At 39.8% G+C, this 19,097-nt stretch overlaps 1 pseudogene; it reads right to left on the reverse strand.

The window, feature by feature from the left end:
- Positions 1 to 1,286: 1,286 nt before the first annotated feature.
- Positions 1,287 to 19,097, reverse strand: part of LOC121147508 — a 79,682-nt pseudogene continuing 61,871 nt past the window's right edge.

Consider the following 19,097-nt stretch of genomic DNA (forward strand, 5'->3'; position numbering starts at 1 on the left):
TATTTTGGGGCCAGTGTGAGGGTATAACAGGCAAAGCCACCACCGGCAATGCCAACATCACAGAGTACAGTTGTTGAGTGTCAGTTATATTGCTTTTAATCTGATTCCCTCCTAGCGTACCTGGGAAGGCAGCACAGAATGGTCCAGATATTCTGCCCTTGCACCCATGTGTGAGACTCAGGTGGAGCTCCAGGCTCCAGGCTTCAATCTGACCCAAATCTGACCACTGTGGTCATTTAGTGAATGAATCAGCAGATTGAATATCTCTGTCTCTTACTTTCTCTGTGTAATCATAGCTTTCAAATAAACAAAAATATTGAAAACCACTATAGTTTGGTTCTGAAAAGGAGTGTGTCCTATAAAGATCATTCTGGCATCCTTGATCTGGTTTGGCAAGCATCATTATTCTTGGAAATCTTTAATCTAGGTTTCAGCAATATGTAAGAATTCATTAGGAGTACAAAACTGGAAGGGCTTGGAGTCAGAACAACAGCATAAAAAAATACACAGCTGTGAAACAAAATATAACATTGAAGAACAGGAAATCCAGGCATCTGAAAACCCTCTCCCCCACGCCCTAAAAGAGTCAGCATTCCCACAGATATATGTTGACCAATGGCAAAATAAAGTGTCCTGAGAGTAAATGTGTCATCAGCAATTTGAATCAAAGTCTATGGATTGTGTCATGTAAGGACAAACTTTATTTCCTGGCAAGGATGGAAGCAGGACATATGGTCGTGGGCAGAAGTGACAGCGTGAGAACTGGTTCCACACATTGAAAAAAAAAACTTTGTTTCGGACATTTGTTGTGTAGGAAATGCCCTCCTGAGTGCATTCACAGTTGAAACGCTGCCCTTTCCTGATTTGTATTTATTTCAGTATGTAAAAATCACTGAGGTAGGAATAGGCATGTGAAATCAACACACAGCTGTTTAGGAGCCACATGTTGTGCTAAGCAGTATAGAAACATTGCTTTATTTACATTTTACAACTACAGGGTTCATCAACTTCAGTTTACCAGTAAGAAGTTTTATTGGCAGGTTGAATATCCATTTTAACTAACTAGTCATTGAAATTCGGACTTTTTTCCATGATCTGGGTTTTTAATGAGTCTGTTATTCAGTCTTCTTTATACTTTAACAAAATTGTCATTAACACTATTTCTAAGGAGCAGTGTGGTGGAAAACACTTCTTAATGTCACAGAACCAACAATAGTTTATTGAATGCATAATAAGAAGAAAGTCTTTTTTTTTTTTTTGGTTTATAATATTTTACTATGCTTAGGTTTTTCTCCTGCAAAATACCAAAATTGTATGTGGGAAAAAATTCAGGAATCAGAAAGACTCAGAAGACTGTTTTTCACTTTGTTCAAGTTTTGTTTCCAGGCACTAGATGCATCCTACAGTTGCTGCCATTGCTGTTTTCCCAATGTCTGATGTGTGTTATGACTGACAATTACTTTTCTCTGCGTCTGATCAATTTTGCAATAGACCATTTTTGTTTTTACTGCATTGATAACAAATGCTTCAACATTATCGGGTCCAATCTGAAGTTCTTGATGCGTTGTATCAAAAGAAATGTCTTTATTTTCCACTGCCATTTCCATAAAAGTAAGTAGTCTCATTTTTGCTATATCTTGTTCATATGAAAGACCAAGTGAATCAATGAAGTCTTTGTTATTCTGATAAAACTTGACACATGATGCCAATTTAGGACTCACAAAAATGGTCAAGAGATCATGAATAAGTTCGCCTCCCAAAAGCTTGACTGTCTTAAAGTAAGAAGATGATCAAAAAGAAATGTGTTTGGATCTTTCAGTGCACGCACAATACACCTGTGAGCATCCACTCGCGCCCGGGAAGCATTGTCCTCTGTGTAACTTCCAAGTCATTCCACCATGACTTTGGAAGCAGCATTGCTTTTCTTTACAATCCCTAAGTGCCTCATAAAGTAATCTTAACATTGTGTGTTTCTTCCCAGTGATGAGATTTCAATCAGAAATCAATTTCTAATTTGATCCAGCTCGGTTGGAATGTACTTAATGGCCAAACAAGATGCTGCCATTTTGATGAGGCTGCAATACACCGTGTGCCTTACAGGAGCGTTCTTATCCATTCCATGCAAAATGCCGCTCAGCAATTGCAGTCTGAGATGGGCGGTCATCTTCCCGAAATTTGACCAGCTTTTCACAAAGGCTTTCAATCAAAGCCTCCTGCTTGTCTGGCTCCAAGATCAAGAGGAAGGACACGACGCTGTTCATCACACTTTCAACATCTTTACCCTCTTCCTTCAGGCACACGTCACAGGCTGCAATACTCTGAGCTAAGTCCACATGAAGGCCACCTTCCGAGTTCTCCTCTGAGATCTCAGCTCCTTTAGATTTCGGATAAGCACAGAGCTCTGGTTTTCCTCACTGATGTTGATGAAGGCCGGGATGCTCGTGGCAAAGGCCTGCGGATCGCCCTCATGCCACTCGCTAAAATAAGAAGAAAATCTGAAGCAATTAAGTCTTTACCTATAGATATGCAATATATTTAAGTGTCACTTTAACAATGTAAAGAAATGACAACTTTCATGAATTTATTACTCAAAAGCTGAATCCATTTTCTTCAAATTGCAGTTTAAAATGAAGCAGACTCCATATCATGTGTTGATTCTCTAAAAAAAATATTGCATATATTTTAGGTAACACTGTAATGTTTTGATATACCTTCACAATAAATTAAGCCAATCTGTGTATCACTTTCTCTCTTTTTTTTAAAGATTTATTTATTTTTATTTGAAAGGCAGATTTACAGAAAGAAGGAGAGACAGAGAGGAAGATCTTCCATCTGCTGGCTCATCCCCCAAGTGGCCACAATGGTCAGAGCTGAGCCAATCTGAAGCCAGGAGCCAAGAGCCTCTTCCAGGTCTCCCACATGGATGCAGGGTCCCAAGGCTTTGGGCCGTCCTCGACTGCTTTTCCAGGCCCCAAGCAGGAAGCTGGATTGGAAGCGGGGCTGCCGGGATTAGAACAGTGCCCATATGGAATCTTGGTGCATTCAAGGTGAGGACTTCAATTGCTATGCTATGGCACCAGGCCCTGCATAGCATCTTCTATAGCTTCTTGTTTGTGTGGGAATTTATTTGTTCATTACGTTTTCACTACATAATGCACTATTGTTAACTACGTTTCTTACTGTAGCTTCAGAATTATGCATTTTATTTGACTGTGGCTGTTTGTGCCCTCTGATGATGTCCCGTCCCCATTTTGTTATCTGTCCAACCTTTAATCACAATTCTTCTCTCTTTCCAGGTAGTTTACTTTTAAAAAAAATCCACAAATAAGTGTGATCAGTTAGTATTTTTCATTCTATGTCCAGAAGACAGACCTGAATGAAGACCCAAATGGAGTTACTACTTCCTAACTCCTGGCTCCTGGCCTAGGGCTTAGCTTTGCAACCATCTGCAGCCCAAAGCAGCAGATCGAAGATCTCACTGATTCCTTCTTTATCGGTAACTCTGACTTTCAACTAATGAACAAATCTTTAAAAAGAGATCTGTTGAGGCCAGCAGGATGATATAGTGAGCTAATCCTCTACCTAGAGCACCAACATCCCATATTTGCACTGGTTCATGTCCCAGCTAATCCATTTCTGATCCACTTCCCTATCTACAGCCTTAGACCTCTGCACTCAAGTGACAGACCAGGGAAAAACTTCTGGCTCCTGGTTTAAGATCAGTTCAGCTCCTGCTGTTGCAGCCATTTGGAGACTGAAACAGCAGATAAAAACTCTTTCTGTCTCTCTCTCTCTGTAAAGTCTGCTTTTCAAACAAAATACATACATTTTCAAAAATGTTAAGATGATGGATTTAATTTTAAATATTATCACTTTGAATGCACACAAGAATAGAAGGAAATTTCTGGAAGTGGTTGGTATATTTTGAGCTGATGTTATAGTTTTATCCTCATGCTCATTAATTTTTTGCATGATTTTTATCTCTCAATATAACTTAAAAAGTAAATGATAAAAGGAAAAAAAATTCTTAAAAGGAATTAAGCAAGAAGCAGCCAGAAAGATAAAATAAATAAATAAAGTCAGGAGAATGTGAAGTTATAGAAGCTGACAGAAAAAATTATTTCAAGCATGAACAAAAAATGAAAAATAAAATAATATCCATTGTGTTAGTGATACAGCGTTTGTTTTATTTTTGACAAAATTGGAACGATAGAAAATCAGAGTCACAAGGCTGAGATTGGAGCTCTAAAAGCCCCGATTTCAAGGTTGGAGTGGAGGAAGTAGACATGGCTATGCTGAGTCACCAATGTTGACACCACCTTGATGTCAGAAACTTGGGGTAACAAAGCAAACAATGCTTAAATCATTCCCTTCATAAGTGAGATTGATGAGGATCTGGTAAATCATCGATCCCGGGAGTAGAGGGGAGAGGAGGGAGTGAGGGGATGAGGCTCATTCATCATCTATGACATATCTATGCTGGACGGTGACCTGACCTGGTACAATGATAGACGCACCAGTCCTGCTCTCTGGCTGAGGAGTAAGGAGCAGCGAACGCCAAGGGCTGTGCTCATCTGTCCCAGCCGATCTCCATGGTACGAGGAAGTATTTGAAAAGATAATACCTGAACAAGAAGATTTCACAAAATGCTATGCGTATTGAAAACAAAACAAATGGAAATAACTGAGTATGCATGAAGGGTATTCAAAACATTCACGGAAATGCAAATTATGAAAATGTTTTGATGTACTCTTGCAAGTGTGTGGCAAGTTAGTTTGGGGACAGAAACCAGTGTGGATTAGCATTGCGATTGGAAAGAGGATGATATAATACAACGTCAGCAGGAGTGAGACCAGCAGGATCAGTGCACGGAGGCCTTCTTCAGCAATGTAAGGTTAGAGTCTTTGTAAATCTACAATCTTTGGAGAATTCTGTGCAGCAGAGCTCTATTATCAGATTGACAGTTTTTAAGGATCTTTCTGGTCCCTGCCCAAAGAACAGTTTAGCAAGCAACGTACAATGATGGTTGGTTGGTGGCAAATGACAAGTTAGGGGCTTAGAACACTCATACATAACAAGGGTTTGAGACAGAACTGCAACAGGGAAGAGGGTAAACCCGGATAGAATTTAGTATGCATTTGGAGGCAGCCTAAGAGGCTAAGTGTTAACATGGTTTAGAAGTAATGGAAAGAGGATTTGTAGATCCACCCCTGGGCAAATGGATGCATGTATCATAGATATCAGAAAGATAAAGGTAAAGCTATGTTTATCATGAGTTGGTGGGGGGCTGGGTATGATAGGCTAGTGGCTAAAATCCTTGCATTGCACATCCAGCCATAGATGAACTGAGGGGACCTGAGTGAGTTCCATGTGGGATGTCCAAAAGGAAGATGAGGTGGCTGGGAGCAGAGCCGCCTATCGAAGCAATGGAATCAGAGTTCCCATAAAATTCATTAGATACCTGTGAGAACACTTGCTTTAAGGCTTAAAAACAAGTTTGAGTTTGTTTTTACTATTTTGAGGCTTTTCTCTCCTCAGTGTCTGAAAGGCAGCTCCCATCAGGCTTCTTTTTTTTCTTTTTGAAATACATGTTCATTTCATTCATTTTTCATGTCCTGTTTGCAAACCATTATTATCCTTGTGGCATTGGGAAAAATGTGCATTTTTCTCATGCACATATCTCCTTTTCCACTCTGGCATTTCTTCAGAGAACAGTTTCTTTATAATTATCTCTACTTTCCTGGTATTTGCTGCCTTTCATGAGTTAAGAGTGCTTGTTCATCCTTAGTGTTCCTAAAATCCATAGAGTTCTCTGACCATTCCTTTTACCAACTGGGCATGTATAGCACATTTCAACCTATGCACAATAGTCAGGGTCAGGTGGAGACCAAGGGCCAGGAGCTTGATCCAGCTCTTCCATGTGGGTGACAGAAATCCAGGACTTGAACCATCACCCACTGTCTCCAGGAAGCAAGAATCAAGTTGGGATTTAAACCCAGCAACTCTGAGATGGAATGCATGCATCTCAAGAGGCGTCTGAAATGCTATGCCAAACACCCACCCCTCAAATGCTTCACTTAACACACCTGGGAAGCCTCTTTTATTACATAAGGTCACATTCCTGGTTTTCAGAAATTAGAACCTGGCCACTTTTGGGAGTTGTTATTAATTGCATATAATACATAGTAGTATAGCAATGTCAATATTTCATTTCTCTGCTGGTGAGTTCATCCCCATTTTTCTCTGTGCTAATCACAGAGTAAGAAATGAGCTTGTTTGTTTTGATGTTGCCTTTGTGGGATTGCACCATCCAGTTTCATTTCACACTGCATATTTTAAGTGAGGACGTGAAATCATATTAGGGAAATGACTGCAGCATTCCTTTCATTGGTGATGTCCTCAATTCTATATCTTCCCATCAAAGACAGATGAGACATGATGATTTTGTTTTTCTCATGTGAGCAGTTGAGGTAGAAAGCTGTGTAATTTATATATATGTATATATAGTATTATTATTATTATTAATCACACTGCATTATGTGACACAGCTTCATAGGCTCTGGGGATTCCCCCCACCCCTCCCCGTACTCTCCCCCCATGGTGGATTCCTCCACCTTGTTGCTGTATTATATTTCAAATTCAGTCAAGATTCTTCCATTGCAAGAGTATACCAAGCATAGAGTCCAGCATCTTATTGTCCAGGTAAATTCAACGTTTTCTTGTGGAGACCATCTCTGGTCTGAAGGCAGAGCTGCAGAATTTCATCCCGATCAAGTTAAAGCCACAACATAACATCAATGACAATTTACAACATTATGGAATTAATTGACATGGTATTGAGTAACCAATATGTGAAAAAAAATGTAAGTTCTTAACCACATCCTGTGACTACTTCATTGACATTTCAATTTTAGTTTAAACATCGAACTGGCTGTTAAACACCTTAAAAATGGCTATATGGTACTATTCAGCTGTCTTATGTCAATTTTCATTTTAGTATTTAGCAGTTTATAGTGTGGAAGCATAATTTTGTTGAACTTGGCATATTTTAGGATAGTCTAAATTGGGTTATAACTCTAACAAGGCATATGTCAACAATTGAGGTGCAGAACAGTTTTAGGGGGTGTGTGCAGAGAAATCTTCAATATATTAGTGAGGAGTAATTAATATTTGTATCCTACCTAGTAAGGTATGTGTGGGCTCATGCTGACCATTTCCTGTCTGGTTCTAAGCTTTCCTTGTTGTTCTCTATCTATCCTAATGTGTGTGTGTGTGTGTGTGTGTGTGTGTGTGTGTGTGTGTGTGTTGGGGGGGGGACCTCTGGAATGACCCTGATGGCCATTGCAAGAGAGGGTGGGGATCCAAAGTTGGAACTAAGTAAGGACCAGAGAAAGCTCCTCTCCTTAGTTCTGAAGGAAGCTTACTGTTCTGTTTCTGTGGACCGCTCAGAGTTCCTGGCTGTTGTTCCGATGACCTTGGATCCTGCGAGCAGGGATTTGGGCTTCTTCTATCCCGTGAGGTAGAACCAAAAGGGGGTGGATGACCTCAGAGTTCTCGGCCTCCGAAGGCACTCCGGTTCCCCGTGGTCTCTTTGGCAGTTGGGATGTAATCCTTGGTGCCTGTATTGATAGTCCTTGGTGAGGATCCAGGAGTGTCCAGGGTTGGGTTTCAAGCCTCCTCCAGTCCACCTGCTCCACTCTCGGGTCCCCCCGCCCTCTGTGCATATGACCTCTTTTTAAGAGGTTGTTAGGATCGCTCTTGATTCCCCCTGTATGCCTTTGTAGTTTTACTATTGTCTAGTGCTAATTTGAATTTGTTGTCTATAAGTCACCTGTTATGTTCCTGATAGGTTATACTTCATGTCTTCCTCACACATTCTAAGGAGAGGGAAGATTTCTCTGCTCTCCCACCCCATTTCCAAGTAGCACAGGGTTTTGAAAGTATATTAGGTGGGTTCAGAGGCATGGCCTAGTGGCTAAAGTCCTCGCCTTGAACGCACCAGGATCCCATATGGGCGCCAGTTCTAATCCTGGCAGCTCCACTTCCCATCCAGCTCCCTGCCTGTGGCCTGGGAAAGCAGTCAAGAACAGCCCAAAGTCTTGGGACTCTGCACCCTTGTGGGATACCCGGAAGAGGTTCCTGGATCCTGCCTTCAGATCAGCATAGCACCAGCCATTGCACTCACTTGGGGAGTGAATCATCAGAGGGGAAGAGCTTCCTCTCTGTCTTTCCTCTTCTCTGTGTATCTGACTTTCCAATAAACAAATAAATCTTTAAAAAAAAAAAAGAAAGTATATTAGGTTTTACAATTTTTTGATGTAGATCATAAGCCATCTGACTCACATTGATTGTTGGTTCATTGGTTACATCACAATATCTTATTGCATGAGATACAGGCTGTTTGGGGTTGAAATAATATTACACTTTACAGGTGCAGTTTTTCTGATTGACATCATTTCATGTTAAAATAAGGCAAACATGTGTTATCCAACCTTTTGGGATTGGCTCGTTTCCCTTAGCATAATGGTTTCCAGTTGGGCCCTTTTGGCTAGGGCTACATTTTGGTATTTTTCTTTTAATAGCTGAGTAGTATTCCATGGAGTAAATGAACTATAGCTTTCTTATCCAGTGTTCTGTTGATGGGCTTTTCGATTGCATCCAAGTTTTTGCAATTATTGATTCTACACATGTCCAATAGTTTCATTGGGAATGTATCTTTTGTCTGGATGCAGGGATGCATGTTCCATTGTACCCCCATGACTGTATATGATAAACCCTAGTACTCCATCACTCTACATTACCATAAGTGAGAGGCCATGAAATGAGGTCAACAACTAGTATGAATTAGGACAGCCACATCACCGACAACATCTAAAATGAATTGTAGCACCTTGAAAAAATAACGTGCCACTGAGTAACCAACACATGAATGACAAAAAGGAAACACAGAAGTCTCTTGGAAAAAATGATTCCATCATATAATTCATGAGCACGTGATGAATTCAACTGGAGAAAAGAGATTAATTGGAAAGAACCAAACTGAAAGCTGTGTAATCTTGTAACAGAAGTTTATGTACTGGGAGGAGAAACAAAGAGAGCTTTCTTCTCTGTCCCAAGATGACAGGTCCCCTATTCCTTCCTGGCCTGAGCTGAGCATACACAGCATCCTGTAAGACACAGACTCAATATTCTTGGAGGAAATGCTGGAGGGAGCAGGAGGGTGCTCTGATCATCTTCCTCAATGTGCCAGTATTTCTAACTCTGAAACATCTACAGCACTTATTCACAAGGCGTATTTTTAACCCTGGTGGCCTTAACCACAAATTCCAACTACTTAATTACATTCTGCCTAGAATGTCCTTCCAAGAGTTCCACAACCCAGCAGTGGTTTTCGTTTCCTATCCTAAGCCACTCTGCAGTTGTGCTATTGTTATTATTTAACATTCCTGAGAGCAGACAGATGCGCTGCTTGAAACAGGAATCTATATTTTTCCCATTGAATGAGCAAATAACATAAAATCTGTTTGCCATATTCTGTCTCCAAGTTGAATAAAAGAACAGCATTAAAAGGAAACATAATAAAAGGAAGCAGGGAAAGAAAATACAAGACAAGACATCTGTCCTGGTTAAAACTCCAACTGAGTAATGGGAAGAATAGACCACTTATGTGACTTTGAATCTGGCTAATATGCCCATCTGAGCAAAAATAATAAGACACTTGTGTTCGTGTTGCAAACGGACAGGGTTATTATTTTTCTAATAAAGTGACTTTGAAAGGAAGATCACAGAAGGATGGGCCATTTTCTTCCAGCAACAGCATTCAGTTAAAAGCAAGTCTGCTGTATGTTATGGCTCTCTATTTTTCTACTCACTTCTTTCAAAACATTTCATACAGCATTCACATTTTTAAACATTGTAATTCACTCATTGTGAGAATCATATAACTATAAAAAGTAATGAAAAGCAGAATCAGAACATTTTGACAGTAAGAAAGCAGCCTAGCAGTGGCTTACCATTCCAAGCTTCTACTTCTTCTCTTCTATTTCAAGGCAAGAACTACCTCTTCTTTTAATCAAAGCCCTTGAATTGTGCTTTGATATTGTACCCCCAGGATGGGGCAATGTAATTCATCAGTTTTTAATATCCAGTTTGATTGCAGCCTCTTTCTATCTGCTTGCCTTTTACTCTTGGCATAGAACCATGCTCACTCTGTGATGCAGGATCATTGTAATTTTTCTTAAGGAGAGGAATGTTCTTTATTGGTTTGTTCTTCCTCAGTAGGACTTTTCTTCTGTCCAGACAGAATCATCTGTTTTCTTTGGGGAGATTGGAATTGTAGCAGTTAGAATGAATTCAGTTGGAGGCAGTCACTATTAAGTTTTTTTACTTCAGAATAAAATATTGGAATCTACAGAAGGCCAAATTTGGAAAATTAGACCACTTTAGATACCACTGGAGTGGGAAATGTTTACCAGCAACAATCATATGTATTTTCATATTAGCAGGAATAAGGAGCAGTCAGTCTAGGTGATGAATGTAATTTCCAGTTAAGAGGGGTAGAAAAATAACACCAGAGTGGATTTGTGAGCCATGTGGAGAGACCCCAGCAAGCAAATTACCATTCTTTGGGCCACAACTCCAAATGTGACATGTGGATCTACATGGAAGAAATGGCCAAGCAGAGCAGGTGTGATGCCTCTTCCTGTCCAGAATCTTAACAGATGGCACCCACAGGTTAATTTTTTATCAGAGAGGAACCTGAGATCTCTCTTACTGGAATTCATGAGAGTAAGTGTGAAGATTGAGTCATTTTTGCCCACTTGCATAAAGTATGTTTTCCTCCAGTTCAAAGGTCATCTTAGAAAAAAAGAAGAGAGTGAGGATGATATAAAACCAGGTTTTCAGTTGCTTCTTTATTCGCAAGATTGCTTTAGATAAAAAGAAACCAGTAAAAGTATATTAGGTTCAGATACATTTATTCAGCAACAGGTCAACTTCTTGCTTACAAATGGCATAAAGATAATGAGCATTTATCAGATACCTTGTATATATAGCTGTGAGACACTCTTCTAGAACTTGCCACATGTCAAACACACCAGTAAAACACAGCCACGTGTCAAACAGTGATAAAATATATATATTTAATCAGCTTTCCTTCTTAGTGATAAGCAGGCTACTATGAGATATGTTCAGATAAGATTTTGATTCCAAAGGGGACAGAATGCAACAGTAAAGTAAAGCATTTTGAGGATAGCGGGTTAAAGCCTTTGACCTCATGCCATACTCTGATTGTATGAACTGTGTGTCTACAAAACACGAATGTGAATTATTCACACCAGCAGAATACCAGCACATTGTAACCCCGTTGTCTCAGTGGTCACTGTTTTTCGGTGTGGATTCTGACTTTGACTCTGATTCTCTCAATAATTCCTATACTGATTAAACTAATCCTCAGTCACTAGGGGTCATAAAAATAGAAATTAAATTTGTTCAATGCTTACTATATACTGTATTCTGGTATAAGTATTTTGCATGTCTTGTGTAGGGCTTGCAATTTCTCAATATTAATAAAATTTCTACCATTAGTTATTATATACATTTAGCAGTTGAAGCAATAAAGATGTAGTGAAATTGTTAACTTGCCTTGGGCTAGTTAACTAGTAAGTAGTGGAGTGAGAAATCAGACCCAGGCAGTTCAATTTCATGGCCCACATTTCTGCATCTATATTTTTTTTAAAAGGGTTTACTTATTTTTATTGGAAAGTCAGATTTACAGAAACAAGAGACACAGAGAAAGATCTTCCATCCACTGGTTCACTCCCCAAATGGCTGCTATGGCCGGAGATGAGCTGATCTGAACCCAGGAGCCGGGATCCAACAGCCTCCTCTGCATCTCTCACATAGGCGCAAAGTGCCAAGGATTGGGGCATCCGGTGAATAGAAAAAAAGAATAGAATAGAATAGAAAAAAAGAGCCCATCAGGTGCTTGCTTTCAAGGTCCATTCAACTCATTACTCAGCTGGCCTGCAATCCAGGGTGCTAACATGGTTCTTCTTCTTTTTTAAGATTTATTTATTTATTATTGAAAAGTCAGATATACAGAGAGAAGGAAAGACAGAGAAAAACAGCTTTCATTCGAAGATTCACTCCACAAGTGACCGCAACTGCCAGAGCTGAGCCGATCTGAAGCCAGGGGTCAGAAGCTTCTTCCTGGTATCCCACATAAATGCAGGGTCTCAAGGTTTTGGGCTGTCCTCAATTGCTTTCCCCGGCCACAAACAGGGAGCTGGATGGGAAGCAGGCCTGCCGGGTTTAGAACAGGGCTCATGTGGCATCCCAATAAATTCAAGGCAAGGACTTTAGCCGCTAGGCCACCATGCTGGATCCACTAACATTGTTCTTATCACAAAGATTTTAAGACATATTAAGCCACATGAAATTAAATAACACAAGTGGTGAGATGCAAAATGAAAACATCACTACAATTGGTAAAGTCCATATGATTTCAAATGTACAAAGTGGTCACTTTAAACCACATATGGGTCCTAGGAGGTCACACATTGTTTAAATTAAAAGGTAGCTTCAGCAGGGATCAGGGATCCCGCCTATTAGCCCATTTGGCTCCTCACATCTTCCAGGAGAATGGACCCTGGCTGCTGACATTGACACAGGACAATGACCGCTCTGGCTGCTTTCTGCTGAAAAGGGGCATTGAAAGGCATTCTACAGGGGGTTGATTCCATAGGTGCCTGATAGATGGTAGAAGTCATTGGGTGTCTGAAGCATCGCTTGGAGTTTGGAGGCTTTTCTTTTTTGAAGTCTAGACCACAAAACATGATAGTTATAATTTTTTCCAAGCTAGTATGAGTTTATGAGTTAGGTTTAAACCTCATCAAGGCACTTTACATTAAGATTCATAAACAATTAAAACAGTAATGGCAATAAACTACAGGAAGCATGCCTGAGCCGTGCAGGGTTGTAATGTAGATCATTTAAGGAGCACAGGGACAGTGAAAAGGTTAGTATTAACAATAAGCCCATGAATAGTAAGTCCATCACATAGGACAGTTACACACAACTTTAATTTTAAAGTTTCCATGGATTCATGTCTTATTTAATGTTAATAGTTTTGAATTAAGAAATCTTTAGAGAGAGTATATAGAACTTTTATCCATAATCATTTAAGCTTACTTGAACTTTGAAAGGGCTGACACCATTCTGCATCTAGGCAGGAAATACACAAGTGTTAGATTCTCTAAAACAATTACACTGTACCAATTTTGTAAACCTTGAGTCTCAGAAAGACATTTCTCTTAGATAGTAACTGGCGAAGGATCTAAAACCAGTGATTCACAATAATCCAGAAGTTATTAGCCCTCTAGTAAGATGGTATAGAACTTTATACGTTTAGGGCAAAGACAAGCAAATAAATTATTCTGAGAAAACAAGTCATATATTGACAATCAGGGAACAGAAGAGTCTTGGGTAGATGAGCAGATAAATTCTCAGTTCATTAACAATTACGAAGACATGAATTCTGCACCGTTGAGGGCATCCTACCTCAATGAGTCCAGCATAAAACTTAACAGGGAGACCGGCAAATAACCATATAGAGAGCCTGGCCAATGGTATAGGCCAACTAACTTTTCCAGATGATCTATTTTTCTATATTAGTTTCTATCTCTGTTCTAATTATGAACACTGGTATTTTTTGAGTTGAACTGTGGCTTCTGAGAGACCCTTATGGTCACTCTAAGAAAAAAGGATACCAAAGCTAGAGATAAGGAGAGAGAAGCTGTTCTCCCATGTCCGGAAGAAAACTTTATGTTTCCCTTCACCAAGAGAATCATCTGGGGTTCTAAAGTGCTAGTATGGTGTGGCACCAGAGTTTGTGGGGAATTCTAAGCTGTTTCAGTCCCACGTGGGTGACTTGATAGGAAGTGGCTGACCCCAAAGTCCTTAGCCCTTGGCGAAGAGTCTACTGCTCCTGCAGTGAAAGCTCTTGGGAGGCCACTGAGGGTCTCACTGGGACTAGGATTAGAAACCTCCTCTTGTCCTTTTGCTCTACCAAGGAATCTCCTCCTGGTATATAATAAAAGACCATGTGACCACCTTTAAGATGTAGTAAGTGGGCGTAAAGGTCCCACTGCAAGTCTCTACAGCTTTTTTCTTAATGTCCAGAGCAGTTAGAATCTGTTATTATAAATCACCCATTTCTCACAGAGTTAGGATCTAACTGAGGAATTTTAAAGTTTTTCTCAAAAATTCTAAAATAGGGGATTTCTCTGTGGCTCTAATTTATTAGGGATTTATTTAATTCAGGAGATTAGGAACAGTTAATGAGTCTTGTATACCAATCCTTTGAGGTTATCCCATGTCATCTGGTGTTGAGAGGGACTGTCCTCCTCCTTTTCCATTGTCTCCTTAATGGTGACAGATTTCAGGATGAGGTTCTGAGGTTGTCTCGCTGGAGGATCAGCCTCCAATAGAGGGGGTCCAGGGCTTAATCTTATGGGCAGGCACGCACACAGGCTGTGGCTCAGTTTCTAGGGAAACACAAGCAAGCCATCTTCCCATAGTTAGCAAGGGGTAAGGACCTCTCAATTTTCGGGTGGTTGGGTCTCTCCATCAAACAAATGGCACTTGCGTTGGACCAGCAAGTGGCCTACAGAGATGCGTAGCAGATGCCTCACCAGACGGCAAAATCTGAAGAAAACGTAAGGTGAATAAGGCCAAGTCAAGACATTCATGAGGGATAGTATATCCTCTCTGTGCTTTTCAGACATGTTGTTAAGGTCTTGGTGTCTTCTTCCAACTATGCCCTGGCTTTGAGGATTGTAGGGGAAGCCTATGACATAATGAATAGCATATTTTGAGCAAAAGGCAGCAAAGGTTTTAGAGGTATAGGCAGGGCCATTGTTAGTCTTAATAGAATGAGAAGGGCTAATAATAAGAAACTGTGACAACCATGGGAGCATTCTCATCAGTCGAGGCACTGGCCATAATGAATCCAGAATAAATGTCCATAGTAACATGGAGATACTGTTGTTTGCCAAAAGAGGGGTAATGAGTCACATCCACTTGTCATAGAGCATTCACTCTGAGGCCACGAGGATTGACTCACTCCTGCTGGTTGTAAGGCACTAGAGGAGGAAATGGACACATATTGCACATTGACAAACAAGATATTTGCATGGGTGAATGGTTAGATCAGGAAATAGAGCAGTAAGGGAATGCATTGATTGATTAAATTGGGAATGGAGATTGAGTGCCATACACTCACTAGAAAAAAATGTTAGGGTATGTCAGGCCATCCACATGCTGGCTAAGGTAACGATAAAATGTCAGAAATACCTGAATGAGATCTAATATGTTGAATAAAGAAAGGGGAAAGAAGGGCTTCTGGTATTGAGCATGTTTCTTGGAGTGCTTTATGGACTCTTTCCTCTGACCTGACTTATGTGTCTTTTTTTTTTTAAGATTTAATTTCTTTTTGTTGTTGGAAAGTCAGTATTTACAGAAAGAAGGAGAGACAGAGAAGAAAATTTTCTGTCTGCTAGTCTACTCCACAAGTGGCTACAATGGCCAGAGCTGACCAGGAGCTAGAAACTTCTTCTAGGCCTTCCATGTGGGTGCAGGGTCCTAGGGCTTTAGGCTGACCTCAACTGCCTTCCCAGGCCACAAGCAGGGAACTTGATGGGAAAGTGGGACTGCAGGGATTAGAACCAGGATCCCGTATGGGATCCCAGTACTTGCAAGTTGAGGATTTTAGCCGCTAGACTACCACATCTTTAATCAAGATGCTCAAACAGTTATTACTAAATTATCTTATTTGAAGCAACTATTTTGTGAGTTTGCTTACTTTATGAAGACTTAGATTCCTAACGTTCTTTTCATTCTCCAAATGTAATAGAGTTATATTGAACAGTATCAAAATAAAATCAGAATATTGCTAAATTTCTTGTGAAACCTCTCATAGATTTACGGTAGTACTTCCAATGTTTAAAAAGTTACTGAAAAGAGTCACTTTAAATTAGCAAGGAAAAAATTAAACTGGTGAGCAAATAAAAGTCACTACACATGGTAGGCAGGATTCAGAGACAGCTTCCACGGTCACCACCCTGGGGTGTTCTACCCTGTGCAATTACCTGCCCTCTTGAGTGTTCCTGGGGCACATGATCTGGTCCAGCCAACAGAATATGGTGATGAGATGATGAGATGTCACTCCTGAGCCTCCCCTCTCATTGTATAAGGCACGCCTCACAAACTCAAGTCAAAGAGTCACCTTTGCTGCCTTTGAAGAAACAAGATACTATATTGTGACAGTCACTTGGAAAATTAGTGGCTTTGGCAAGCTGTGAACAGCTCTCAGCTTGCAGCCAGCTAGCTATAAAACAGGAACACGGCCCTTCATCCACAAGACACTGAATTCTTCCAATCAGCTTTGGAGCTTGGCAGAAGTCTCAACGTTCATGAGGAATGTAGCCTATGTGCATCACACTGCGGCCAGAGATGAGACCCTGAGAGGTATCATCTATACTTCAGAATTACATGGCCTGTGAGATAAATGAATACATGGTGTCTTAAAGTGTTATGTTTCCAGTCACTTGTTATGCATCCATATAAAATACTTGCAATTTACTCTTCAACATACTTATTGTAACAAAACTTGCTATTGTAACCCTCAAACTATCATGAAGAAATTAGTATATTAGCCAAGGAAAGCCAAGTTCTGGGTATACAGGAAAAGAAAACTGAATGATAAACAATTCAGGCACTGAAAATGGCTGAGAACCTGCTATGCAGAAAATAAGCAACACATTAATTCAGAATCAATGTGAATGCTATATATTTGTTTTAGTGAAATGCAAGCGAAATGAAAATGAAAATCCAACCACATGCTTCTCTTGTGTTTAAAACAGCATTCACTCACCATGCTTTTTAAAGTATTTTGTGGCTGTTTTATAAAGCATGACAGCTTAATTTCTGTTCTATTAAAAAATAGAAATATGTAAAACACTACATGAAAAGTGGGTAAAATAAGTAACAATTTTAAATGAAAATAATGCAAACTTCCAAGCCCCCCCCCTTGGAGATTTGTCCTAAACTATCAAATATTGACATCTCTGAAATAATTATGGCTCTAGTACTAGCTCACTGCTACCATTGGAAATGGTTTGCTCCCCAGAGCTTCATATTTTGGAGGCTTGGGTTCATAATAGTGCTATTGGAAAACTGTGAAACCTTCAAGAAGAAGGACTTAGTGAGGAGCAGTGAAGTCATTGGGGTACCACCCTCAGAAGTGATTATCACACATCTCGTGGGAGGGGGTTGTGTCTCAGAGAACTGGGTTAGTTACCATAGGAATGAATCCTTACAACTTGAAGACACCCCACACATTTGCCTCTTTGACACACAAAGCTTACCACCCTCTCACTTGCTCCCTTTGGGAGAGCCTATATGCCTTGTTACAGGGCCCTTGCCACATGTGGCTTCCAGAACTTGGGCTCCCCAACCTCAAAATTGTGAGACAAAATCAGTTTTGTTTCCCTAAAAGGATGTAGTCTGGGCTATTTCGTTATAGAAAAATAAAAATGGACTAAAATGGCATCAACTAATTTCTGCTTCTTTCACTCTAAACTATTTTTACTTTAAGTCTTAAGAATGTACAAAAAAAAAAAATTTAAGCAACCGAAGCCCCCAAACTAACTTAGGGGGTAAAATTAAGGATGGACCAAATTATTAGATGCATGTAACATTGGTATTTGGCAAATAGGATCTGCCAGGGATTTATTTATCACAATTCGAAGAAGAGATCTGAGAACTGTTAGCATGGCACTTTGAGTATCCTACTTTTTAAAAAAATAATGGAGGATTTCATTGTTTAAAGGCTATTTTAGAATATGCAAAACCCTTTGTCTTCTTGGTCAATGTCCTCTTGCTTGCAATGGAAGCGTACTGAAATTCAGAATCTTAAGGATAATTCAATGATACCATGAAAACTTCCCTTCCACTGTGTGACGAATCAAAGTGTTAAGCTACTGTGACTTGCTCTTTCCTGCTAAAGTCTTAACAAAGACTCTGACTTTTCAATTCTTGTGTATTCTGAGGTGTTAGGGCATTTTGTTTTGAAGACTAACCTTAGGTAGCTCATAGCAATTGTTTTTCAATTCTTGTTTCAGCATGTTCAGGGTACAGTATGTACCAACAATTTTTTTCCCTCTGTTTTCCTTCCTGCAGTTGATCTGATATAAAAGTGCTGGCTTTAATAAGTTTCCACTTTGGTCTAAAGGTTGCCAAAGCTCACTGTTTCCTAAAACCAGATTATGATTTTACTTCTCCCATTGTGAGAGAACACAGGCTTAAAGAACCTGCCCCACCTCTTCCTCAGCGTGAATTGCTCTGTCTGGGATCCAGATCCTTCCCTGCACCCAGTTCCCTGTGGAAACTGTCCTGCAGTTTCACTTCTTTCTTTATTGTTTGTGTTTTGTTTAAATTTTATTGCTTTCACATCTGGATGGCTCAGCTTTCATGTGGTATTAAAACTATGTGTCCAAATATGTGTCCCAGATGAACATCCTGTTTGCCTTTTGATTTAAATTTCTGTTTAGTAAACCTTTGTGGTTTGGATGTTGTGAGGAATATTTTTGGCAGAGCTCTATACCAACTTCCTAAAAAAATAATACCTCCCGTATCCGTGTCTCCCTTCCTTACTTCTCTCCTGCTGAATGAATGCTGTCTATCAGATGCATTCTTAGGGATCTTGAAGAACATTGCTTCCTCTTTCCTTGATAAAAATCTGTGTATAAACATAACTGTTCCAATTCTTTCCACAAAAAGGCTGTTTTACATGCTATGTCATTAGCAAATTGAAAAGCTTCCCGTCGGGCCCTGGTAGCAAAGCAAGCAATTTTTGAATAATGAGATACTTGCTTTAGAGAAGAATAGAGTGGCTTAAAAAAAAAAAAAAAACAGGTTAGCAACCGAGTTTTTCTGGTCAAAACTAGAAAAGAAATATGATCAACTTTTTTGTTGCCGTCCTTCCTTAAAATCGGTTTTAGAAATCCTATCAGTGATGACTAGATTTACTTAACATA

Source organism: Ochotona curzoniae, unplaced genomic scaffold (genome assembly GCF_017591425.1).
Source record: "Ochotona curzoniae isolate NIBS_2020 unplaced genomic scaffold, NIBS_Ocur_1.0 scaffold_4506, whole genome shotgun sequence".
Classification (NCBI taxonomy): domain Eukaryota; kingdom Metazoa; phylum Chordata; class Mammalia; order Lagomorpha; family Ochotonidae; genus Ochotona; species Ochotona curzoniae.